Here is a 27994-nt window from a genome sequence, read left to right as displayed (position 1 = left end):
GCATCACTAATCACTAGGGAAATGCAAATTAAGACCACAATGAACTATCACCTCTCACCTGTTAGAATACCTTTTATCAAAATGATGAAAGGTAACAAGTGTTGGCAAGGATGTGAAGAAAAGGTAACTCTTGTACATTGTTGGTGGGAGTGTGAATTCGTACAGCCGTTATGAAAAGCGGTATGAAGGTTTCTCAAAAAACTAAAAATAGAACTACCGTATGATCCACTAATTCCACTTCTGCATATATAACCCAAGGAATTGAAATCTATATCTCAAAGGGATATCTGCCCTCCCATATTTATTGCAGCATATGATATCACCCTAAGTGTCCATTAGTGGATGAATAGATAAACAAAAATTAGCTGGGCATGGTGGCGCATGCCTGTAGTCCCAGCTACTCGGGAGGCTGAGACAGGAGAACTACTTGAACCCAGGAGATGGAGGTTGCAGTGAGCCAAGATCACGCCATTGCACTCCAGCCTGGGTAACAAGAGTGAAACTCCATCTCAAAAAAAAAAAAAAAAGAAAAGAAAATGTGGTAAATATGCTCATGAAATGCTAATCCACTTTAAAAAACAAAAGAAATTCTGTCATTTATGACAACATGGATGAACCTGGAGGACATTATTCTAAATGAAATAAGCCAGGCATGAGAAAACAAATACCACATGATCTCACTTTTATATGAAATCTAAAAAAGTTGACCTCACAAAAGTAGAGAGTAGAAAAATGGTTACCAGAGGCTAAGGGATTGGGGAGGGAAGGAATGTGTAACTTTTTATCAAAGGATATAAAGTTTCAGAAAGTTAAGAGGAATAATTTTTTAGATCTATTACATAGTAGAGTGACTACAGTCAATAATAATCCATTGCTTATTTCAAAATAACAAAGAAAGTAAACTTCAAATGCCTCACCATAAAAAATGATAGGTAAGCAAGGTGATGGATATGCTAATTAGTTTGATTTAATTATTCCACATTGTACACATATATCAAAGCATTATATTGTACCCCATAAATGTATGCAAGTATGATTTGTCAACTCAAATGTTAATTCTTGAAAATTCACTAAATTTAGTTCATGATTTATCAATGGGTTGTGATCCAATATTCAAAAAACACTAGTATAGAGCACCTAACTTCAGTTGCATATAATTTTCTCAGTTTTCCTGATCCACTTACCTAATATGGGACCAGAGATATAAAGGAGGAGAATGTATTAGAAGGACAAGGTTTTATATATTCTAGGATAATGGCAAGAGAAAGGTTTATATATTCTAGGATAATGGCAAGTGTGCAAAGATGGACACTTGGCTGAATAAGAAAGACAGAAGTAAAATGAAAACAAAGGGAGACGCCCACAAACTGCAGGTCCCAGTGTAGCTGAAGAATAGGCATGGCAGGTATTAAAAGGAAAAAAATAGCTGAGAACTGGTTCTTAGATTTAAAGTGCCAGAGGCAGAGTAATTCTGGATGACGACAAGCCCATGTATGACCCTGAGATTCTGGACAATTAATGGAAGTAGATGCAAGGACTGAGGAATCAGAGAGATACCATAAAGTGTTTGCTGCAAAAGTCTAGGCATATTGTGAGTATTGCCTAGGTCAGTTGGTGGCGAAAATTAAAAGCTCAAGATAAATATGAGAAATGTTTGAATCAGCACTGTCCTCTGAAAGCACTTCCTCCAATGATGAAAGTGTTCTATATCTGCCCTATCAATTCAGTAGCCACTAGACACATGAGGCTATTAAACATTTGAAATGTGGCTAGTGTGCCAGAGAAACTGAAATTTTAATTGCATTGATTTCAATTAATTTAAATTTAAATAGTCACATGTGGCTATTTAGTGGCTGTAATAGTAGGCAGTACAGTTCTAGATGAAGAATTATCAGGAAGACATAAAGTCAATTAAAATTTCCACAATGGGATGGGTTTATAGCACTGGGGACCTGTTGGTGCCATTTCTTTGATAGGAAAAAGCAATGTAACCTTTTTATTTTACTTAACAAAATTTTAGTCATGCAGAAATGTCCTCTAGAGATTCCGAATCCTTGGTCTGCAGAGAATATAAGATATTGGGGCAAGAGATGTAGAAATACAATTTATGTAAGCTGGTACATAAACCAATGAGTGGATGAATTCCCCAAGACAGTGAAGGTGATTGTAAACCAATGGTGATTTATGTGACCACTATCACACACTTTGGGGGGCTTGTAGATTAATAATGTGGGAGTGAGACTGAAGGATTTCATCGAGGGATATAAGAGGAAATTTTTTAATGCTTCAATAACTTTCATAAAAATGTATTTGCATATTTACAGCTCTTTCCATTAATTTTTCTACTTACTTCCATATGGTTTCTGTTTCTCCATTTAACTCTAGGAGACTCAGTTATCAATCAAAGCTATCACAGGTTTTGAAGCAAACATTATCTTAGCCTGAACTGAGCTACAGCTCACCGAGCAACTGCTTCCCAAGTCTAGAGATCTCAAATACAATGAAACATCACACACATTGTATTCTCTAGGCGGGAACTCGAGCTATATAGAGAATAAGCGCACTTTGTAGAGTTTACCTGTGGGGAAATTCAGGTGAACCCCTGAGCACCTAAAACTTTACCATTCTGTCCATATCATCAAATTTTATGGAGCCTGTGGCATCCTAAATTCCAGGTGGAAGGTGTTTGTCTTAGAGAGATACTCTTGATTTTATAGAATTAGACAGCTAAGAGAGAAATCTCTTTCATTAAGTTTTCAACATCTGGCATTAAGCATTATGCTTACTTTGTACATGTGCCCCTAGACTCTCCTTCCTCTAATTTTTCCTGGCCCAAAGCCTGTTTCCCACACTTATGATGTCCTATAACACTCCTTGTAAAAGCAGCCCCTTCCAGAAATGGTGCTTACTCCAATCTTAGGAGTCGACCTTTCATCATAAAGTTTCTTTCATAGCAGTGCTATTTGCATTCACGTAACTCACTTGCTCTGTCTCAGTTCCACTCTGTCAAGTGTATGAGCAGATAAGAAAAACTATGCCAACCAAAGTAGAATTCACAAAAGGTCACTTATAAAATTTGTACTAATTTTCAGGCCGCTATGCTCTGACATTTACTAGGACCATACAGTTTAAGAAAAATAAAAACTCACGTAAGTCACAGAATCATAGAAATACCAAATTGCATCATTCCTTAAACACTTACATGTTACAAATCAATGAAGCTGTAATACCGAATTCTTCTTTATCCCACACTCAGGAGCCAGGCTATTGCCAGGGACCCCAGTCCTCCCCCTCCTCCCTAATATGGCCCAATTTTTAGTCATTTGGCTACAAATTGCTCAAACAAGTAGGAAGAAAGAAAGGAATTAAAAACTCATAATCGGTGTACTTTGTGGTGTAAACAAGTATTATAAACTTTTAACCATGCTTAGAGGATGGTTACTAATGCAAATTACTAAAGCACATTTGCAAAATTCTCTGTCTCCATCTCTATGGCATATACCTCTGCCATCTCATTTATCAACACCAAGCATAAATGATGCCTCCTTTGAGAAAACAGCCTCCATTTCCCCTTACAGAGTTTGTGCTTCAGCTCTCCTTGTTCTAGCAGCACTAGGCTTGGTACTTACTATATTCTAATAGTTGACATATTATATCTTAAAATTTTCTGGGTATGTCCTGCTTTCTAGTTTATGAGTGCTTCATAGTTAGGAATCTATCTGATGCATCTTTTACTGTTTGTGTTTCTTGTGCCAGCCACAGTGTTTGATATATACGAGATAAGAAGAGTTTTGTTAAATAAATGATGTGACTTTTTTCAGCAGTTTATCACTTTTTACCAATCTTGCTTGGTCCACTACATGTGCCTCTTCCACCACACAAGGAATCCAAGTTTATTCCTTCCCTTTTTGATATCAGTTCTCTGGATACTACTTCTTGCCTCCTTATTCCTTTGCAGATAGACATCATCCCAATACACTCCCTTTTCATTCAGACTCAAAAAAAGAGAAAGAAGCAGGCAGGAAAGGCAAAGGAAAAAGGAAACTTAGTTCCACAACTGTTAGGAGCCATGTAATTTGAACAGTAGCTATATATACTCCAAGCCTTATAAACAGTCTAAAAATTTCCAGGGGATGTGTTTTGAAATTCCAGCACTGGGGAAATAAGCAATCCTTAGAATGTTGCAAAGGAAATAAATACTGAAAGCATGTGAACAGCATAATAATAATAGCTAACATTTATTGAGCACTGAATCAGGGTTAGCTCCTGTTCTAAACAATTGTAATTGTACTATAGCATTATAAATGGTCCTGATATCTGGTAGGATAAGTCCCTCATCTTGCTGTTCTTCAATAGCATCATGGCTATTTTTGGTTTGTGGCTCTTTTACATAAACTTTGCAATCAGTTTTCCTGTTTAATTTTTTTTTTCAGACAGGGTCTCACTCTGTTGCTTAGGCTGGAGTACAGTGGCACAAACGTGGCTCACTGTAGCCTCAATCTCCTGGGTTCACATGATCCTCCTGTTTCAGCCTCCCGAGTAGCTGAGACCACAGGTGCATGCCACCACCACACACCACCACTCAGGCCACCATGCCCAGCTAATTTTTTAATTTTGTAGAGTTAGGGTTTCACCATGTTGCCCAGGCTGGTCTCTAACTCTTGGGCTCAATAAATCATCCCGCCTCAGCTTCCCAGAGTACTGGGATTACAAGTGTGAGCCACTGTGCCCAGCCTACAGTCAGTTTTTCAAGTTCCACTAAAAATGAAACAAAACCCTGTTGAAAAGCTTTATTAAAATTCCAGTGAAGGTATAAATCACTATGGAAGGAATCAATGTCTCATGATAGTGAGTCTTCTAATATATCAACAGGGAATATCTCTCCACTCTAAGAAGAAATTAGATCTTCTTTGTTTTTCTATAAAGTTCTACAATTTATTTCAAAAAGGCCATAGACATCTTTTGGTATATTTATTCCCAAGTATCATATTTTTTGTTACTATTATAAATGAGATTTTCTTTCTTCTGTTGTACTTTCTATTTGTTGATTGCAAAAAAGTTTATACAACAATATTATATCCAGCCATCTTCTCACTAATTCCATAAGAAGTCTATAGATTCTTTGAACTTTCTTGGTAGACGGTCATATTATCTGCAATGACCACTTTGTGACTCAATTATTTCTTGCCTTACCAAAAATCCAATAAAATGTTGATGAAAACAGGTAATGGTAGAAGTTTTTGCCTTTTCCTGGTCTTAAAGGAACGTTCCTAAAATTTCACCAAGAATAACGTTCTATTATTCACTAAGAATAATGTTCTAGTATTGGAAGTCCTGGCCAGAGCAATCAGGCAAGAGAAAGAAATAAAGTACATCCAAATAGGAAGATTAGAAGTCAAACTATTGCTATTCACAGATGACATGATTCTGTATCTAGAAAACCTCATTGTGTTGGCCCAAATGCTCCTTCAGCTGATAAACAACTTCAGCAAAGTTTCAGGACACAGAATCAATGTCATAATAATCACTTGCACTCCTATATACCAACAACACCTAAGCTGAATGCCAAATCAGGAACACAATCTTATTCACAATTGCCACAAAAAGAATAAAATACCTAGGAATACAGCTAACCAGGTAGGTGAAAGATCTCTGCAATGACAATTACAAAACACTGCCCAAGAAAATCAGAGATGATACAAACAAATGGAAAAACATCCCTCATGCTCATGGATAGGAAGAATCAATATCACTAAAATGGCCATACTGCCCAAAGTAACTTACACATTCAATGATATTTCTATCAAATTACCAATGTCATTTTCACAGAACTAGAAAAAAAAAAGATTTTAAAATTCAGATGAAACCAAAAAAAGAACCCAAATAGTCAAGGTCCTAAGCAAAAACAACAAAGCTGGAGGTAACACGTTACCTGACTTCAAACTATACTACAGGGATACAGTAACTAAAACAGCATGGTAGTGCTACAAAAACAGACACATAGACTAACAGAACATAATAGAAAGCCCAGAAATAAAGCCACACACCTACAATGACCTAATCTTCAACAAAGCTGACAAAAACAAGCAATGGGGAAAGAACTCCCTATTCAATAAATGGTGCTGGGATACCTGGTTAACCATATGCAGAAGATTGAAACTGGACCCCTTCCTTACACCATATACAAAATCAACTCAGGATAGATTAATGAGCGAACTGTGAAACCCAAAACTATAAAACCTTGGAAATAAACCAGGCAACGTCATCCTGGACATAGGAACTGGTGATGGTTTCGTGACAAAGATGCCAAAAGCAATCACGACAAGAACAAAAATTGACAAATGGGATCCAATTAAACATAAGAGCTTCTGCACAGCAAAAGAAAGTATCAACAGACATGGTATATGTTAATTAATTATTAAATTAATGAACTAATTAATACAGAATGGGGAAAATACTTGCAAACTATACATATGACAAAGATCTAATATCCAGCACCTATAAGGAGCTTAAACAAATTTACAAGATAAAAACAAACACCACCATTAAAACATAGGCGAAGAACATGAAGAGACACTTTTCAAAAGAAGACATATATGTGGCCAAAAAGCATGTGAATAAAAGCTTAATAACACTAATCATTAGAGAAATGCAAGTGAAAACCACAATGATACCATCTCACACCAGTCAGAATGACTGTTATTAAAAAGTAAAAAAATAACATATGCTGGCAAGATTGCAGAGAAAAGGGAACACTTATACACTATTGGTGGGAGTGTAAATTAGTTCAACCATTGTAGAAAGCAATGTGGTGATTCCTCAGAGGGCTAAAAACAGAACTACCATCTGACCCAGCAATCCCATTACTGGGTATACCCAGAGGAATACAAACTATTCTGCCATAAAGACACATGCATCCAAATGTTCATTGCAGCGCTATTCACAATAGCAAAGACAAAAATCAACCTAAATGCCATCAATAACAGATGGGATAAAGAAAATGTGGTACACAAACACCATGGAACACTATGTCACATAAAAAAGAAGATCGTGTCTTTCACAGAAAAATGTATGGAGCTGGAGGCCATTATCCTAAGCAAACTAACACAGGAACAGAAAACCAAATACCAGATGTTCTCACTTATAAGTGGGAGGTAAATGATGAGAACACATGAACACAAAGAAGAGAACAACAGACACTGGGGCCTACTTGAGGGTGGAGGATTGGAGGAGAGAAAGAAGTAAAAAAAAAAAAAAAAGTAACTGGGTGCTAGGCTTAGTACCTGTGTAACGAAATAATCTCTACAACAAACCCCCGTGATGTGAGCTTACCTATATAACAAACCTGCACATGTACCCCAAACCTAAAGTAAAAGTTAAAAAAGAATAATGTTCACTGTAGGTTGATTTGGTTTATATACCCTTTATCTGGCTAAGAAATTGTCTTTCAATATTTAGCTTCATGCAAATTTTTAAAATTACGAATAGGTTTTGAATTTGTCATAAGTTTTCTGCTGATTTCTCATGCAAGCTTGTGGTCCAGTTTTCCCAGATTGTCAAAATCAGTTACTGCTCATCCAACTGCCTTTCACCTTCCTACCTTTGATGGCTATTGTCTCCTCACTTTTCTTACAGGTTTATATCTTTTAAAAAACATCCATTGATTGTCATTTTTGTAATTGGGGGCAGGGAATGAAATAAATGCATATATTCAATCCATAATCTTTAACTTTTTCCATCCTTAAAATTTTTCCTTCGTATTTAAGTTAAATTCTAAAGTGTCACTTCTAGACACTCCCCACAACTTGCATGCTATTTTCACCCTTTGCAATTTGTATTACTGTTGTCTATAATTTAACTTTAATTTTTTTAATCCACACAAAAAACATTATTATTTTAGATAGATAAGATTTGCTAGATTACCAGCTTTTTTTTGCCCACTGGACCTTTTTCTATTTCAGACCTTACTTCTGGAGGCATTTTTTTTATTCCTTCAGAATCCAGTCTCAAGGTGTAGTTTATGGACCTATAGGGACCCTGAGACCCTTTCTGGGGCCCACAAGGTCTAAACTACTTTCATAATAATAACAAGATGTCATTAGTCTTTTTCACTGTGTTGATACGTACAGTAGCTGTGCAGAAGCAATGGTGGATTCAAACCTTGGTGCCTTAGCATGAATCAAGACAATGGCACCAAACGATGCTGGTAATCTTGCATTCTTCACTGCCGCACATTCACAGTAAATTTCTAAAATGTCAGTTGTGTTTAACAATGTGCTTCGTGAAGCAGAAAAAATATATATTAATTTTATTAAATCTTGACCTTTAAGCAATGTCTTTTTAATATTCTCTGTGACTAAATGGGAACTTCAAAAGGCACTTCTTCTGAATACTGAAGTATGATTGTTTTCTCAAGGAAAAACACTTCTGTGATTGAGTTGCAAGCTGACGTAACCTGTTTTTTCATGGAACACTATCTTAAAAGGATGACTGACAGATGAACTATGGCTATTCAGACTTGGATAATTGGCAGACATTTTCTCAAAATTGAACGAAGTGAGCCTGTTACTTCAAGAAAAACAACCGACAGAATTTGTTGCCAATGATAAAATTCAAGTTTCTGAGCAAAATTAGAATTTTAGAAAAGTTGTATTTGCTGCCGTGGGTCTAACAGCTTCCCAATACTTAGACTTTTCTAATGAGATCAGTGGTGATGTTAATGAATGTAATTTTTATGTAAATGTTTGGAAGATCTACGTAATTTAATGAATCAACATTTTCAAAACAGAAAAACATAAATGTTAAAAACATTTTTAATTAATGGGTTAATTAAACAGTAAACAGTTGAAGAGAGAATTATTGATATATAGTTTTTTTTTTTAAGTACTAACAATACAGCGAAGAAAACAAGGAGATGGAAAAAATGAAAGACAATTTATCACAAACATCCCTGTTTCTATTTTGCAAATTCTGTGTGGTTTCTTTTATATATTACTGCTTATTGTGGCTAGTTCCTTATTGCTTTTCATTTCTGTGAGATATCTGAGTATTTCTTTTTTTTTTCCCCATTTATTTATTTTATTGCATTTTAGGTTTTGGGGTACATGTGAAGAACATGCAAAATTGTTGCATAGGAACACACGTGGCAGTGTGATTTGCTGCCTTCCTCCCCATCACCTACATCTGGCATTTCTCCCCTTGCTATCTCTCCCCAGCTCACCACCCCCCACTGTCCCTCCCCTATTTCCCCCCAACTGACCCCAGTGTGTAGTGCTCCCCTCCCTGTGTCCATGTGTTCTCATTGTTCCACACCCGCCTATGAGTGAGAACATGCGGTGTTTGATCTTCTGGTCTTCTGTCAGTTTGCTGAGAATGATGGTTTCCAGGTTCATCCATGTCCCTACAAAGGACCCAAACTCATCGTTTTTGATGGCTGCATAATATTCCATGGTGTATATGTGCCACATTTTCCCTATCCAGTCTATCGTCGATGGGCATTTGGGTTGGTTCCAGGTCTTTGCTATTGTAAACAGTGCTGCAATGAACATTCGTGTGCACGTGTCCTTATAGTAGAATGATTTGTAATCCTTTGGATATATACCCAGTAATGGGATTGCTGGGTCAAATGGAATTTCTATTTCTAGGTCCTTGAAGAATTGCCACACTGTCTTGCACAATGGTTGAACTAATTTACACTCCCACCAACAGTGTAAAAGTGTTCCTATTTCTCCACATCCTCTCCAGCATCTGTTGTCTCCAGATTTTTTACTGATCGCCATTCTAACTGGCGTGAGATGGTATCTCAATGTAGTTTTGATTTGCATTTCTCTGATGACCAGTGATGATGAGCATTTTTTCATATGTTTGTTGGCCTCACGTATGTCTTCTTTTGTAAAGTGTCTGTTCATATCCTTTGCCCACTTTTGAATGGGCTTGTTAGTTTTTTTCTTGTAAATCTGTTTTAGTTCTTTGTAAATTTTGGATATCAGCCCTTTGTCAGATGGGTAAACTGCAAAAATTTTTTCCCATTCTGTTGGTTGCCAATTCACTCTAATGATTGTTTCTTTTGCTGTGCAGAAGCTGTGGAGTTTGATTAGGTCCCATTTGTCTATTTTGGCTTTTGTTGTCAATGCTTTTGGTGTTTTGGTCATGAAGTCCTTGCCTACACCTACGTCCTGAATGGTTTTGCCTAGATTTTCTTCTAGGGTTTTTATGGTGTTAGGTCTTATGATTAAGTCTTTAATCCATCTGGAGTTAATTTTAGTGTAAGGTGTCAGGAAGGGGTCCAGTTTCTGCTTTCTGCCATGGCTAGCCAGCTTTCCCAACACCATTTATTGAACAGGGAATCCTTTCCCCACTGCTTGTTTTTGTCTGGTTTGTCAAAGATCAGATGGTTGTAGAAAGGTTGTGTTGCCTCCAAGACCTCTGTTCTGTTCCATTGGTCTATATCTCTGTTTTGGTACCAGTACCATGCTGTTTTGATTACTGTAGCCTTTGAAGTATAGTTTGAAGTCTGGTAGTGTGATGACCCCGCTTTGTTCTTTTTGCTTAGAATTGACTTGGCTATGCGGGCTCTCTTTTGGTTCCATATGAAGTTTAAGGTGGTTTTTTCCAGTTCTGCGAAGAAGGTCATTGGTAGCTTGATGGGGATAGCATTGAATCTGTAAATTACTTTGGGCAGTATGGCCATTTTCACGATATTGATTCTTCCTAACCATGAACATGGAATGTTTCTTCATCTGTTTGTGTCCTCACTTATTTCGTTGAGCAGTGGCTTGTAGTTCTCCTTGAAGAGGTCCTTTACATTCCTTGTTAGTTGTATTCCTAGGTATTTTATTCTCTTTGTGGCAATTGTGAATGGAAGTTTGTTCTTGATTTGGCTCTCTTTAAGTCTGTTATTGGTGTATAGGAATGCATGTGATTTTTGCACATTGATTTTGTATCCTGAGACTTTGCTGAACTTACTTATCAGTTTCAGGAGGTTTGGGGCTGAGACGATGGGGTCTTCTAGATATACAATCATGTCGTCTGCAAACAGAGACAATTTGACTTCCTCCTTTCCTATTTGAATGCCCTTTATTTCTTTTTCTTGCCTGATTGCTCTGGCTAGAACTTCTAATACTATACTGAATAGCAGTGGTGAGAGTGGGCATCCTTGTCTGGTGCCACATTTCAAGGGGAATGCTTCCAGTTTTTGCCCATTCAGTATGATATTGGCTGTTGGTTTGTCATAAATAGCTTTTATTATTTTGAGATACGTTCCATCGATACCTAGCTTATTGAGTGTTTTTAGCATAAAGGGCTGTTGAATTTTGTCAAAGGCCTTCTCTGCATCAATTGAGATAATCATGTGGTTTTTGTCTTTGGTTCTGTTTATGTGGTGAATTTCGTGTATAGACTTGCGTATGTTGAACCAGCCTTGCATCCCCGGGATGAAGCCTACTTGATCATGGTGGATAAGCTTTTTGATGTGCTGTTGCAATCGGCTTGTCAGTATTTTATTGAAGATTTTTGCATCTATGTTCATCATGGATATTGGCCTGAAGTTTTCTTTTCTTGTTGAGTCTCTGCCGGGTTTTGGAATCAGGATGATGTTGGTCTCATAAAATGATTTGGGAAGAATTCCTTCTTTTTGTATTGTTTGGAATAGTTTCAGAAGGAATGGTACCAGCTCCTCTTTGTATGTCTGGTAGAATTCAGCTGTGAATCCATCTGGACCTGGGCTTTTTTTGGGTGGTAAGCTCTTAATTGCTGCCTCAACTTCAGACCTTGTTATGGGTCTGTTCAGGGTTTCGGCTTCTTCCTGGTTTAGGCTTGGCAGGAGGCAAGTGTCTAGGAATTTATCCATTTCTTCCAGGTTTATTAGTTTGTGTGCATAGAGTTGTTTGTAATAATCTCTGATGATGGTTTGAATTTCTGTGGAATCTGTGGTGATATCCCCTTTATCGTTTTTTATTGCATCAATTTGGTTATTCTCTCTTTTCTTTTTTATTAATCTGGCTAGTGGTCTGTCTATTTTGTTGATCTTTTCAAAAAACCAGCTCCTGGATTTATTGATTTTTTGAAGGGTTTTTTGTGTCTCTATCTCCTTCAGTTCTGCTCTGATCTTAGCTATTTCTTGTCTTCTGCTAGACTTTGAGTTTTTTTGATCTTGCTCCTCTAGCTCTTTCAGTTTTGACGATAGGGTGTCAATTTTTGATCTCTCCTTGCTTCTCATGTGGGCACTTATTGCTATATATTTTCCTCTAGAGACTACTTTAAATGTGTCCCAGAGATTCTGGTATGTTGTGTCTTCATTCTCGTTGGTTTCGAAGAACATCTTTATTTCTGCCTTCATTTCATTGTTTATCCAGTCAACATTCAAGAGCAAGTTGTTCAGTTTCCGTGAAGCTGAGTATTTCTTTAAACATTTTATACATAATTGTTTGATATTCTTCATCTTGATAATTCCAAAATCAGAATTCATGAGGACTCTAAGTCCTTCGTTTATTATTTCTGCTGACTCTCCCCATGGTGAGACAGAGGCTGTTTCTTCTGTCATGTTGGTGATCTTTGATGGTGAGCCCATGTTTGGTAGATCTTCATCTATGGAATCCTGAGGGGCTAATTGAGGTTGACTTCTTCCCAAGCAGTTTTACCCTTGCTTCCGCTGGAGGCCAGGGGGCACCAGATTTGAGCTGCCTTATTCCCTTCTAGATTCCATTCACTGGCCTTGGATTGAGCCCAAGGCTTAGTCTTCTGATCACATTTGCTTATTGCTCACTGCATGTCCTTTTCAGATTTCAGCAAAGTATTCTCTCTCTTTTTTTTAAACACCTATGGATATTTTTCTCTCATTTCCTACAAACCTAGCACTGCATTTGAAATTATGTTACTCAAGCACATATAATATAATCAAAATATAACTTTATTTTTTTCCTCCCACTATTCCATTAGGCTTTATTTAGCAAGAGTAATATTTCCCTGAGCCTGGATGAAAAACAATCTTGATTCAGAAACTAGGTTGTCCAATTCTGTATAATAATTATAACGCTGGGCTTGACTTACAGTAAAACTTCTCCTCCCCCAGCTTGGTTCTGCTTCAGGCTGAAAGCCTACAATGAGAAAGAGTGGCTTTCCCCTTCCCCTTCCCTCTCCCAGCTGTTTTCGTGTCCTCAAAGTCAAAGCAGGAAGATGGTAAATAGGAAAAGGACAAAATATTCTATGAACTGATATCTTCATGATCTAAGGGTCATGAACTCTTCAAAGGTTTCTATCACTGTACACATTTCTCCTGCAACTTCTAGACCCAGGTAGGTGCATTTGTGGCCTGAGTGATCATTCATGATTCTTCTCTTTGCTATTGTCCATCAGCGATTTGTAACCAGCTTCTGTCTTCAGAAATCACTCCTTTCTTGCAGGTGGCAGTCTCTAAGAGAAACCATGCTGGCTCTCAGTACCCACATGTAGTCCCTTTGAAACAATGAGACAGGCTTTGCTAAAAAAATAAAATAAAAAATAAAAATAAAACACAAGAAACCCTAGGCCAACTGCTTCCCATGTCTCCCATGAGAGTGGTTAGTCAGTTCTTTTCTTGCCCTCTAGATTTCCAACATCACAGTCAAACCCCAGCCCACACATATCAAAGCTCTCCAGGTGTCATGGTAGTCCTCCTTGGTAGACCTCAGATGAAGAAGAAATGAAGAAGAAAGCATCTCCCTCTGTGTCAGGGGAGGAAGTAAGACTTTACTGTTTTCTCCAAAGATACTTCCTCACTAAATACTTTTCCTCTCTCCATGCGCTAACCCCGTTTCATATTATTGATCTACCATGTAGGTCATGGAGTGGGTTCTTCAAATATTCACATTCTCTTTGGTATCTGTCATATTGATGTTTCAGTCAACCTAAAGGGAAAGAATTTCCGTCCAACATCCTGTTACTCATCATAAGTGTGTTTTATCCATGCTCTAGCTGCATTTTTAGTTCACCATACTGGAGGAAGCAGAAGACTTCTAATAAACTTACTGTGAAGTAACTCATTTAAGTTGCATGAATATATGATTTAAAAATAAGGAATAAAGTTGTAGTGTTTGTTTAGTCCTGTGTAAAGGCCCTGAGCTGTGAAGAAGAGTGTAGCCATAAATCGATGTCATCCCCAGAAAATAATGATCAAGCATACTATAGAGAAGGGCCTGGGTTCTTCATTACACATTGTGCTTCATATACCGTGTTACATGAGTATGTCTGAGCCCACTTTTACCTCATTTGGATGCACGTGAGGCCATTTATTCCTCCAAATACACATTGTATAGTTATTTTCTGCTCTAGTAAATTAATAGCTTAGTTGGCACCTTAATTTGATTTTAAAGGCTGAAAATATAGGTAATAGTGTATTCTTTTTAGAAAAAAATTCGAAATAATCACACTTCGTGTCTAGTTATTAAATAGGCAAACTGTATAATTTTTATACAAAAATAGAAAAAAATCAATATCTACTAAAAGCTACTTTGGGCAATTAGGAGGAATTCTCTTGTTTACATTAGAGGAGAAATAGTACAAAAGTAACTGAACACATACCAGAATAATTAGCAGGCTCTTGGCTCATTTAAATTATGTGCACATTGCCATTTTAATGCATTTTTTAAATACACACTTGCAATTCTATTTTATTTTGGGAAGAAATTTAGTAGCTTTCTAATAGTTATGACTAGTAAAACCAGATTTGTTTTCTGTTTTCCTGGAAAACATAAATCTTCCTGGCTTTATAGACCCACTTTTAATAATAATTAAAAACATAAAATAATAATAATCATACTTTGGATTTATACAACACTTGTGCATGGAAACTGGAGGCATTATTTATGTAAGATAATTTCTCTGTAAGAATATTATGCTGTTTCTTCATGATCACTATATAACATGTTGATTCTAAGGATCATCTAATATTAACAATAAAAGGATTAAGACTGTAAGTTTCTTTTTTTAGGAAAATATTCAAGTGATCTCCTCAAAACAAATTCAGGGCATGAATTTTACACATTTTCTTCTAAATTTAAAGTCTCTGATGATTAGTTACAAAGTAGTGATTAGCAAGAAGTGCACCTATGAGCATGTTTTGTATCCGAAGAAATAAAAACAAAGAGCAAAGAAATAAGACAGGCGATTTTCTTTTTGAAGGCATAAATGCAGAGAATTTAGTCATAAGGATAGCAGACCCACTGATATAAAATCCATAATGTAGACCAATAAAAGTCTTGTCATCAAAATGTTACAACATACACAGCTCAGCTAAGTAGAATATATGCCTCATTCATACTTCAGAATATATGGAAAACATAAACACAACCTGTCCACAGTTATCCTGTGACCAATCTGCTCTAGGCCTCAACCAGGTGCTATGTGAGGTTGCAAAAGTAACTGTGACAAGGTAAGAGCCCTTTAGAAGCTTCCAGTCTACTAAGAAAGATGACTGGTGTACAGATGGCTATTATGTCAAGGTAACTTCAGGAAATCCCTAAGAGGGAATCAAAATGCTGAGGAAATTCACAGAAGAGAGCTATTACTTTTGCAAGGAGGAACTGGGGAAGTCAAACACTGCCCTCAACCAAATGGCCATACAAAGCCATAGGAAGGGCCCTTTGAGGCTAACGTGAACATTTGTCACACTCAATCATTGGGCAGGAACACAGACTCACTTCATTCATATGAACTCTGCTTGCAGAAACTACACAAAAATAAAAGTATAAAGGCATGTCTATCATGGGAATGTCTACAAGCAAAAAATGGTGAGGCAAGTTCAGAAAATATGGTCAAGTTTTCAAAAAAGACAAAAGCAGAGACCCTGGTGGAGTAATTAACATCACACAGGATATTTTATCTGGGTTTCTTTAGCTCTAGATTCACATCTTAAGCAGAATATTTAGAAGGTGTGATCTGGTCCCACCCAAACTGGACACATACTGTTAGGGAGCCGTCATCTAATGACAGAGTCTGCATGTCATATGATATTTCTGTGCTCTCTCCAAGACTGAGAATAAGGAACGACTAGCACATTAAGTTGAGACTAAGTGAAAGAAGGAAACTTCATTGTTAGCTCAAGAAGACTGAGGTTTTCTGCCTTCATTTCCCTCCTTGCTTTGAAAGAAAAATGCCAATCATAATAGTATCTTTGTTACTTTTAGAGGCTTATCCCTGTTGTTTGGTTATCTATAATCAAACTACAATTATGGAAAATAGATACATCACCAAGGTTCTTGAAATTATGTGTTCAAAACTTTCAAGTATGTGTGCAATAATAATATGCTATTTTATCACATTTTTGACAACAAAATAACATGAATAAAATATTTGTCTTCAAAACTAATAATTTTTGCAAAAATATAAAGATCTGATTATATACAGTATTTTAAAATAGTTCTTCCTGCACATGTAGCTACTAGTTTGTGAGCTGATTTAATTTGACATGTGAAAATTAATCAACCTTCTATCTTTGATCCATGCATGTAATTTCATTGATTTCAGCGGAATCTATCTTCAAGGGCCAAGGGTAGAATCACTCCATAATTATCTTTACCAATACAGTTACTATATTTATTACAAAAGCCACTCTACTTTCCATAATGGCTTTTTGAAACTCAGAGTGCATACATTATATTCTATTGGATTTGTTTCTTCCATATGCAGAACATAAAATCCATCATGAAATCTGTAATATAAAATAACCAGAAGAAGAATTTGTCTGAACTGATGACAGTGAACACTCCTAAATATTTCAGAGGAAGATACAAGTTGATGTTTACTTCTATAGTGTGTAACCTGGGAGGGAGTCAAAGTCATCGGATTGTCCCCTCTACAAGTCTGTTATTACTATTCAGCATTAATATTGATATGTATTACTATATGTAAACCTTACGTTTTTGCTCATCCTTCAAGTGATATCTTTAAGCTTTTACAAGTCTCTTTCTGACTTCTTTCCAAAATTCATTCTATCACATGCCTCAGCAGTACCCTCTAGCCATAAGTCCAACGATATGACATGGAACTTAGATGCTTAACCACTTCCCACCTTCAAAACCAGAAGAATAGGTAATGAAACAACCAGTACCAAGAAAATTATAACCAGTTCACAGAGCCTTTTCATAAGGCATCAGTTAGAATTACTCAAATCTATAGCAAAACAAATTGAGTATGATGTCATATATTCAAAATGTCACAGAATCTTTTTCGTTATTTTTCTTCAGAAAAGAACTACAAAGTTACAGGTACACATGAAAAAGAGCCCAGGACTATGCCCAAGATAATCAGGAACATTTTAGATTTCTTTCTGCTATTAAAACCTGCCATCAGGCACAGTTTATCTGCAAAGTACATAGCTACATTGGCACCAACTGACAATCTTATTAAACTAGTGTCATCGTGAATACAGTCTTCAGAAGCCAAAAGATAATAAAATCAGCTCATCTCACCTAATTTTTTCTATTAAAATTATCTATCTCTTCTACAAAAATTAGCTCAAAATTGATTATGGACTTCCATGTAAACATAAAACTATAAAACTTTAGAAAAAAGAACATTGAAGAAAAACTTCAGGTCTAGGGTTAGGCAAAAAGTTCTCAGACTTGACACAAAAAGCATGATCTATACACAGAAAATATGATAAATTGAACTTCATCAATTAAGAACTTTTGCTTTCAAACGATAATATGAAGAGGATAAAAAGTAATCTACAGACTGAGAGAAAATATTTGCAAACCACATATCTGACAAAAGACTAGTATTTAAAATTATAAAGAATTCTCCAAATTCTGGGGCTTTTTAAAAATCTATTAGAAAATGGGCAAAAGCCAAGAATGGATATTTCAATGAAAAGGACACACAGTGGTAAATAAGACCGTGAAAAAATGTTTGCTGTCATTAGCCATCAGGGAAATGCAAATACTGTAAGAGCCAACCACAATGTGATATCACTATACACCTAATCAGAATGACTACAGTGAAAAATGGTGGCAACATCAAATAATGCTACTGAAAATCCAGAAAAAAAAATGAATCACTCGTACCATGGTGGTGGAAATGTAGAATGGTTTGATTGCTCTGGAAAACAGTTTGGCAGTGTGGGAGGCTGATTGGTTGCCCCCACCAAAGATGTCCATGTCCTAATCTCCCGTACCTTTGAAAATGTTTCTTTATATGGCCAAAGAGACTTTGTAGATGTAACTAACTTAAAATCTTGAGATGAGGGGATTCTTCTGGATTATCTAGGTGGATACATAGGTGCAATATAATCACAAGAGTCCTCTTCTAAGATGAAGGCAGGAGGTCAGAGAGAAGACGTGACAAACCTGGCTTTAAAACATGGAGAAAGGAACCACAAACAAACAGCCTCTAGAAGTTAAGTGAGGCAAGGAATAGATTCTCCCCTGGGGCCTCCAGAAAAAAAATCAGCCACTACTGACCCTGTAAGGCTCATTGCAGACTTCTGACCTCTAGACTTTCAAGAGAACAAATTTGTGTTTTCTTTAAGCTATCAACTTTGTAGTAGCAATAGGAAACTAATACAGGAAAGTTCTTATAAAACTAAATATACAACTCCCATACAGCACAGTAATTGTACTCTTGGGCATTTATCCCAGAGAAATGAAAAGCTTATGTTTGCACAAATTGTTACAGCAGCCTTTTCTGTAATAGTCAAAGCTGCAAACAGTCCAAATGTCATTTAACAGGTGGGTTAAACAAACAGCAGTATATATATACCTCATACCTACATGCCTTTTATTGCTGAGAATATTACTCAGCAATAAAAAGGAATGAACTATTGATACATGCAGCAATTTGAATAAACCTCAAGAAAATTATGCTGAGTGAAAAAAGCCAACCCCAAAAGCTTACAGACTATATAATTCCATTTGTCATTCTTGAAATTACAAAATTATAGAAATGGAGACCAGATAGAAACAGAAAGTATGGCAGGAGGGAGAAAGGTGAGTGTGATTATAAAAGGTCAACATGAAGGATCCTTGCAGTGATGAAATTGTTCAGGATCTTGACTGCAGTGGTGGGTGTATGAACCAACACGTGATAAAATCATATAGAACAAAATACACACATACACAGGTACAAATAAAACTGGGGAAATCTGAAAAAGAAAAGAAGGGCCAGGCACAATGGCTTGCACCTGTAACCTCAGTGCTTTGAGATACCAATGTGGGAGAATCATTTAGGGCCAAGAGTTTGAGACCAGCCTGGACAACATAGCAAAACCCCATCCCTACAAAAAAAAAAAAAAAATTGTATTTAGCCAGGTGTCACAGTACATGCCTATATTCCTGGCTACTCAGGATACTGAGGCAACAGGATTGCTTGAGTCTGGGAGCTTGAAGCTGCAGCGATCTGTGATTGCAACGCTGCACTCCAGCCAGAGTGACCTAGTAAAACTTTGTCTCTTAAAAAAAAAAAAAATTAAAAAATTAAAAATTTAAAAGGTAGATTTTATCAATGTCTGTGTCTTGGTTGTGATATTGTACTATAGTTTTGCAGGATGCTACCATTGGAGAAAATTGAATAAGAGTAAATGGGATTTCTCTATATTATTTCTTATAAATGTATGTGAATTTATAATTATCTCAAAATTTCAATTAAAAGAGACGTTTATTAAAAAGGAAGTCCTGTCATTTGCAACAACCTAGATGAACCTGGAAGATATTGTGTCAAGTGAAATAAGCCAGACATAGATATGGCACGATCTCACCTATATGTGGAATCTAAAAAAGATGAACTCACAGAAGCAGAGAGTAGAGCTTCTTCCAACTTCTGATTGGAAGAATGTTGGCCCAAATGAGGTAGTAGGTGGGACACAATTCTAGGAAGGGCTTGGACCAAATTGAGGACTAGCTGAAACAGGGACAGGGTGGAAGCAGCTTCCATAAGACATGCCTACCAGGGTGCCATGTCAGTTTATCATTGCCATGGCAACACCTGGGCACTACCGCCCCTTTCCATGACAATTACCTGACAACCCAGAAGTTACCATCACCCCTTTCCTGGAAATTTCTGCATAATCTGTCCTTTAATTTGCATATTCTAAAAAGCGGGTATAAATATGAGTACAAAACTGCCTCTGAACTGCTACTCTGGGCATACTGCCTGTGGGGTAGCACTGTTGTGCAAGGAGCAGTACCTCTGCTGCTGCTGCTGTACACTGTTGCTTCATAAAAGTTGCTAACATCACCAGCTCATCCTTTAATTGTTTCCCTGGCAAAGCCAAGAACCTTTCTAGGCCAAGCCCCAATTTGGGGGTTGCCTGCTCTGCATCGAAAAGATATAAAATTTCAGCTAGACAGTAGGAATAAACTCAAGAAGTCTATTATACAGCATAATAACTATAGTTAATAACAATGTATTAATACTTGAAAATGGGTAAGAGAGTAGATTTTAAGTGTTTTCACCACAAAAAAGAAGTATCTGTAACCCATATGCTAATTAGTTCAATTTAGTCATTTCACAATGTATATATAATTCAAAATATCATGTTGATAAACATATCATATATACAATTTTTATTTGTCAATTAAAAATAAGTAAAGAAAATTTTTAAAAGGCATTCTTAAGTAACAGCATGCTAAAATCATATCTTCCTCTTTCATAGGCCTTATAAGTCCCTCCTACAACCAAATTCTATTAGCATTTCAGTAGAACTACTTTTGTATCTGTTACAAATATTTGTATATTTATATATGAACAATTTTTAGTAGTTGAAGAAAAAGTACTATTAAGTCAGATATTATTTCATTCTCTAAATATTTACTTTTATTTTTGCCATATATACATTTCTGAACACTCTACCCTACTAAATGCTCTTCATTTCTACTGTATCTTATACAATGGTAGTTAAGACCTCTAGCTCTAAACTCAGATTATTTGAGTCATGTACAAACTTCACGATTTATGATTTGGGTGTCAATAAGTTCTCTATGACTCAGGTTCCCCAACTGAAAAATTGGGTGGAAAATAATACTTCTCTAAAAGGATAATGTGATAACTAAATGAGTTAATGTGTACACATAAAGACTTGGCACAGAGTCTTACACAGAGTAAGCACTCAATAAATATTACTTATTACTCTAGTACATATCATTATTCATGCTATTTGATCACAGCCAAAGCATATTCTGATTGCACACAGACAGGATCCATAAATCTAAGAAAAAAACCGTAGGGCGCAAGACATTCCATGGTAAGGAAGCATCCATCCTCATGATGGCATTAATGGAACTCCTGTTCCCAGTCAAATGACTAATTCCTGGGGAACTCCTTTCTTCCCCCTACCAAGAAGTCACTTTGCTATTTCCTTTCCTCTCTTGTCATCCATTCCTCACATTTCTATGATACAAACTAATCTCTTTGATCAAATTGAATTCAGGGTACTTCCAACCAAGTAACAGGTTATGTTCTCATGTTTCATTTCTAAGTTGTAGGTTCGGAATGTAGAAAAACTTGCTTAATTTTGTAAAAATAAAAAAGAAAAAGAATTGAATTTTTTATCATGGTTTTAAAAAAATGTAACATAAAATTTACTGTCATAAACATTTTTAAATGTACAGTTCAGTAGTGTTAAGTATAGTCACATTAAGTATATTCATTACGTTGTAGCATGTAACAGGATTTCCTTCCTTTTTATAGCTAAATAATATTCTATTTTAGGTATATATCACATTTTGTTTATCCATTTATCCAACCATGAACATTTGAGTAGCTTCCACCTCTTGGTTATTTGAACAATGCTGCTATAAACATGGGTATGAAAATACCTAATTAAGACCTTGTTTTCAGTCCTCTTGGACACACTCAGAAGTGGGATTTCAGGATCATATGGCAGTTCCATTTTTAATTTTTTGAGGAAGTAACATACTACATAAGGGTTGCATCATTCTACAATCTCACCAACAGTGTACAAAGGTTCCAATTTCTTCACATCCTCATCAACATTTGTCATTTTCTCTTTTATTGATAAGCAGCCATTCTAATGGGTATGAGGTGATATTTCACTGTGGTTTTGATTTGCATTTCTCTTATAATTATTATGTTTAGCATCTTTTCATGTGCTTATGGGACATTTGTGTATTATCTTTGGAGAAATAACAATTCAGGTCTTTTGCCTATTTTAATTGGATTGGTGGTTGGGGGGGGTTGTTGAGCTACAGGAGTTCTTTATATGTTCCGGATATTAAAAGGATATAACTTCGAAGACAGAAATAAAAGTAGATTTTTTTGTAATGTTATAACTCAACAAATATTCTGGTTTATTGTATCAATAGCCTGAATGACTTTTATGTTCACCGAGGTTTAGGGCAGTGTCTTAATGCTTTCTTTGTTGTCCCCTACAGCACCTTGCTTGTGCTTGGCACCCAGAATCCACCCTGTATTCCTAATCAATGGCTTTATTCTCCTCTCTATTGACTAAGCCAGACACTCCAGTGTCTTCTTACCTCCTACATCCAACCAATTTCCAAATATTATCTAGTTCATCCATAGCTGGATAACCCTATAAGAAGATATTTACCTTTTCAGGACACCAGTGAAGCAAGAGCACCAAAAACAAGAAAATGAAATTTGAGCAACCAGAGCAAAACTCCATCTCAAAAAAAGTAAATAAATAAAAATTTAAAGTAATTATTATAGGATGACTCCAAAATTTATTGTATTTTGTTACAATTGTTTTGCAATTAAATGCTATTTTTATTTTAAACAACATATGAGAGCTACCATAGCTTATCAGTTCGTAAGATCTCTAAACCTTTTAATCCAACCCTAAAATATCTTCCATGTTTCACTGTTCTTCATCCAGCTACTCAAATTCACACTCCACATTATCGCTTACATGACCTTCTCCTTTTAAACTGGAGTCTCTGCCTCTAGCCTCTTTTTAAAATCAGACCTCTGCTGCCTGGATTGTCCTTCCAAAGGACATATTTGTTGACATCATTTCCTGTTGAAAAGACCCCCGTGACTTCCCACTGTCTACATGGTCAAACCCAGATTCCTTCACATAAATTTCAAGGCTCTCTGAGACCTAAACCCAAACCACTTTCAAGCCTCATCTTCTACTATGTCCTTCCATGCACCTTGCCAGGCTACACAGCCTACATTCTCTCACACAGGTCATGTACCCCAAAAGTCCACATTTACTCATGCTGTTACCTTGGGCTAGAATTCCTGACATCATTCCTCCCCAGCAACCTAAACTATGATCCTGATTTTAATGTAAACAATGATCCTGATCTTAGATCAACAGAAAGTTGTTTGTAGGTTGAATTCAATGCTGTTCAGGCAGCCATGACATCCCTCTACTGTAACCCCAAACCTAACCATCAACACAGGAAAGCACATGAGCTCCTTCAAAATCTACCTCCTATCTTTCTGATATGCAAATCTTGATTACCCCACTTCCCCATCCCAGAATAGCTGCATGCCAGTTACTGGCTAGAGCTCAAAAGGGAACAGGGCAATATGGATTACTTTGCCATCACAACCTGCTCTTGACTGCTGGTATCCAATCTGAGGTCTCTCTACTTTGCATCTGCTGGTTTGGGCTTTCTGAGTCATAATCAGATACAGACACAATTTCTACAACTTCTGGTGAGTCATCAGGCTTTCTAGCACTACCTCAGCAAAAGCACTGGTGCCAAATATGTGCTATTAAAACACTAAGATCTATCTTCATTGTCCACCTGCCAGGCTTCTGGTTTCTACCTTACACCCAGCCATTAATAGTAAGACTGGCACAGTGTGGTCTAATGTCACATCCAGTAAAATGTCTCAAAATGCATGATGGCATCGTTAGCATCCACCTGTGTGCTAATGAAATTAACTGTTCAATAGTCATCATGGCTAAGTCATAACCATGTGAAAATTATTCCAATTGCTAGGGAAGTCAATATTATTTCTATATTATAACTAGAAAAAATGAGTCTTGGAAATCAGGATTATTTCTCTAGTACCAAGGATCAGAGTCGAAATTTCCATCCTTTCAGACTGAATTTTACACATACACACACACACACACACACACACAGAGAGAGAGAGAGAGAGAGAGAGAGAGAGAGAGTTGGTCATATCTAGAAAGCCAGACAACAAGGAAGGCAAAATCCCCAAATGGACTTGAAAAGATGGGATGGCTGGGCAACTGCTGATTCCCAGAAATGTAGCTTCTCTTCCCTTGGCTTAGCCCCTGTGCCATCCTCTCTCCTCACCTGCACTTTCCCCAGATATTTCTGATGCTGTTAGCAATAGCCACAGGATCAAAGCCTAAAAGAAACTGGACTTAGCCAAAAAGAATTCCATCTGCAAGCTTATCATCATTCAATTAAAAGTTTAACATCCAAGTGGCCACTTTGCATAATGGTCTAAAGAACAGCAGCCTACTGATACATGTAGATCAGCCTCTAACAACATGTGCTTTTGGTCACAGTATTCGGCTGTTAGAAAAATGAGAAGAAATCAACTGTTTATCCCACTCTTGGTACTCTCAGGGCTGCCCAAATCCCAAAAAACCACTGGGCCCAAGGACCTCTAACACCTAGGCAGGAGGCAAGAAGAGTGGAGCATACCATAGATGCAATAGAGCAATTGCATCTCTTAAGTCAGCATAAATTTTCAAAGGACACAATGGAGCCGGATGAGCGGGTAAATATGGCATTCTTAAGAGCCAGTGACTGTGTCCAAAAACTATATATATATTTGCTAACACTTAGTCAATTTATTCTTTACCACTAACTAACCCCTCCCTGCACAAAGCCCTGGTCCATTCCAAGACATTCATTAGCAGACAATTTCACCCAACTGCTATCATGCTGCAGTTTGTTGCAAAAACATGTACTGAAATGGCATCAACTCTCCTCTGTTCTCATGATAAGATGAAATTTCCAGAATGTAAGAAGCTATTCTCTGTATATAGAAAAGCTTTCATTATAATGAACTTATATTGACACTTTTTAAAGGGAAGAGGTAGCTGACAAAATTCACACATTAAATCAGAGCCTGATGTATGGCATGAGAGGAGACTCCAAAACCCTTCTGTGTATTGTATCACAACACTGACATCTGTTGGCTACAAGTGTACTGAATCCTCCTTGAGTCCCGTCCCTCCTTTTCCTGCAGCTTTCACAGCTCCTTCTAAATCAAATCTCCTACTGGCCCTAAACCATTTATGATGTTTTATATCCTTAATTCCTGAAAGATTGCAAACTCATATTTATGGTTTCTTATGTTAGCCTTTCACTCTCTTAGGAAATAAGATTTTGTGCAATTTTAATTCTTTTCTAAACCAAAGTCAAACACCTGTTTATGCAACAGCCCCATTAACCCAGGCACAAGCTACACAAATGAGAACTGTCATTTTACTGAGAAAATTATAAAATGTAACTTATGAGAAAGATTACACACACATTTTTTGAAACATCACAAGTTCCCATATAAATACTTCCTGCATTCAAGCTGCTTACTTTCTCCTCCTTGACTCTCCTCTAACTCTCCTTTCTTCACCCCATCCTCCACTAAGTGTTCTTCTCTTCTCTGTGATCTTACACTCCTTTTCTTCCTCTGCCTACTAACTATGGGGATGCAGAAAGACTCCCTATCCAGCCCTTCAGAGGTTCCCTTCCAACACTTAGTATCTGGGGGACTGCATCTAAGCATATGGCTTAATTTGTAATATAATCTGAATGCATAAATCAATACCTGCAGTCCTGACCTTCCCTTCTTTCTCCTAGTCAATATCTCCTGATGTTTCAAAGGCTTAGAATAAGAGGATTACCTTCACTGTCCCTTCTTTGATGCTATAATTTTATACCCTATCAATATCTATTTCTTTAACAGGCTAAAAATTAAGAATTGTCTCCCTACTGAATCATCACCCCTTTCCAACTCCCCTATTTCATCAAATGTAGCATAATCATCCCAACCTTGTCATGGATACTGTGGCTGGCTCCTCTCTTACCCTGTACCCCTTCCTACAGTAAGAGCTCTAATCTCAAATCCCACTGCGTTTCACCTAGACAAAAACATGGAGTGCTTATCTTCTTTGAAGATACCAATCAGGATGTACTGATGACTCCCAAATCCCCATCTCTGGCACAGGCCTCTCATCTAACCTTCAGGCCTACATAACCCAAAGCAGTTATTGGTCAACCTCTCTCGGATAACCTCAAGATACTGAAATTCCACATATCCAGAATCAAATTTCTGTTCCCCCTATTTCCCCCTACACACACACCTGCCTCCCTCCCCTCTGTTCCTTATCTCTGTAAAGGGAAGAACCAGTGATTTACTGTCCAAGCTAGAAACCTGGGAGTCATCTACAACTCCTTCCTGTCCTTCAGATATCATATTCAATCAATGACAGAAGTTTAATGTCCCTGTTAATTCTGGTTCCTGAGTAACTCTTTATTTCATTCATGGTGCACCAACTCAACCATAGCAGAGACTGCTGTCTGACCACCCAAGATTTGCGCTCCTCTTCTGCAGCGTGGAATTGTTACTGGAAACCACTAGTATCCGGGGTGGAGAAGGAGGTAAATGAGTAGTTCTTGTTCATGAAATGTAACTGATGTTATTTGTACTACTTAATACTAAAGAAGCAGATGGGTCTTCCTCAGGCTGTTTCTTCATCCACCAGCTGAATCGAGCAGAACTCAAGTCTTGGAGGATCATAGTGCCATGAAATAGAAGGAGCCTGGCTCTGTGACTGAGCACTTAGAAGGCCATCTACAAGGAATACCCATGTTGGGCTGTGACACAGCATGAAACAAACTTTATCACGTCAAGCCACAGAGAATTCTGGGGTTACTTGTTACAGTGCCTACAACACTCTGACAACTACCTAGTTCAGGCCACTATCATTCTTCCCCAGACTATTTCAGGTGGTCCCAGTTGATCTCTGTGCCTTTGGTCCTTATCTATGTCCTCCTCTAGACTGTAAATTCTAGGAAGGCAGAGTCTGGATCTGTCTTGTTCACAGTGTACCCTCATCATGTAGCACAGAGGCTAAAATGAAATAAAAATAACCAGGATCTTTCTTCCCAATTACTCTCTAACTCATACCTTCCACTCTTGGATTTTACTACCTAATGTTCCTCTCCCTATCTCTTACCCCAGCACACGCACACACACGCGCGCACACACACACACACACACACACACACACACACACACATTCATGGCAGGTTGACTTGAGCCTTCCTTCTAGTCCCAGTTGTTAGCAATTCCCCCATATCCTGCCCCCTCTCATTCCTTCCTATCAAGGCCCATAAATTTTTCCCTGACTTCATTCAAAACTGATTATTCTAACACTAAGTTATCCCATTGCCTTATGTACCTTGTTCCAGGCTTCTCCTGCATTTGTGATAAGTCTTTTGTGCCTGGTGTGTGTTCCTTCCTCCCTCACTTGCAGAGGAAAGCATCAAGGTTCACTCTTTTATAGAGCTCTTCTGTGAATGTTCAATAAATGTCATCCACTGAATCCAATACTTTGCTTTGTGTACTACTCTATCTGGCATCTTCGGGAGTACCTCTGGCTCCAGCCTTTTCTTAGTATGCTTCAATGTGAGGGATTTTCATGGAAATTATACATAAATCTAAAATGAAACAGTATTTACAAAGCAAGGTATCTTTCTATTACCTACTTTGTAACTATGTAATTTTCCATAAAGTGGAAATCGATTGTTAGAGCATGAAATAAGCAATTAGGTATATAATTATTATTAACAGTTAATAATAATATTAATGACAATAATTTAATGTATATTAAATCAGTGTCTAGCACATATAAATATTTTATAAATATCTCACTGAATTCCAACAATAACCCTGTAAAGTGGTCTTCCTTCTGGCCTGAATTTTAACTGTTTTTTCCTGGGCTTGCTTTCTTGAAACAGCCCATCACTGAGGAAGGGGGCTGCACTTGAGACATCTGAAAGGCTCACTGCCTAGGGCTTCCCAAGATAAGAGTATGCCAGAAAAC

Source organism: Sapajus apella, unplaced genomic scaffold, assembly GCF_009761245.1.
Source record: "Sapajus apella isolate SASKATOON/1434 unplaced genomic scaffold, GSC_monkey_1.0 scaffold7, whole genome shotgun sequence".
In the NCBI taxonomy this organism is placed as follows: domain Eukaryota; kingdom Metazoa; phylum Chordata; class Mammalia; order Primates; family Cebidae; genus Sapajus; species Sapajus apella.
This window is presented reverse-complemented; position numbering follows the sequence as displayed.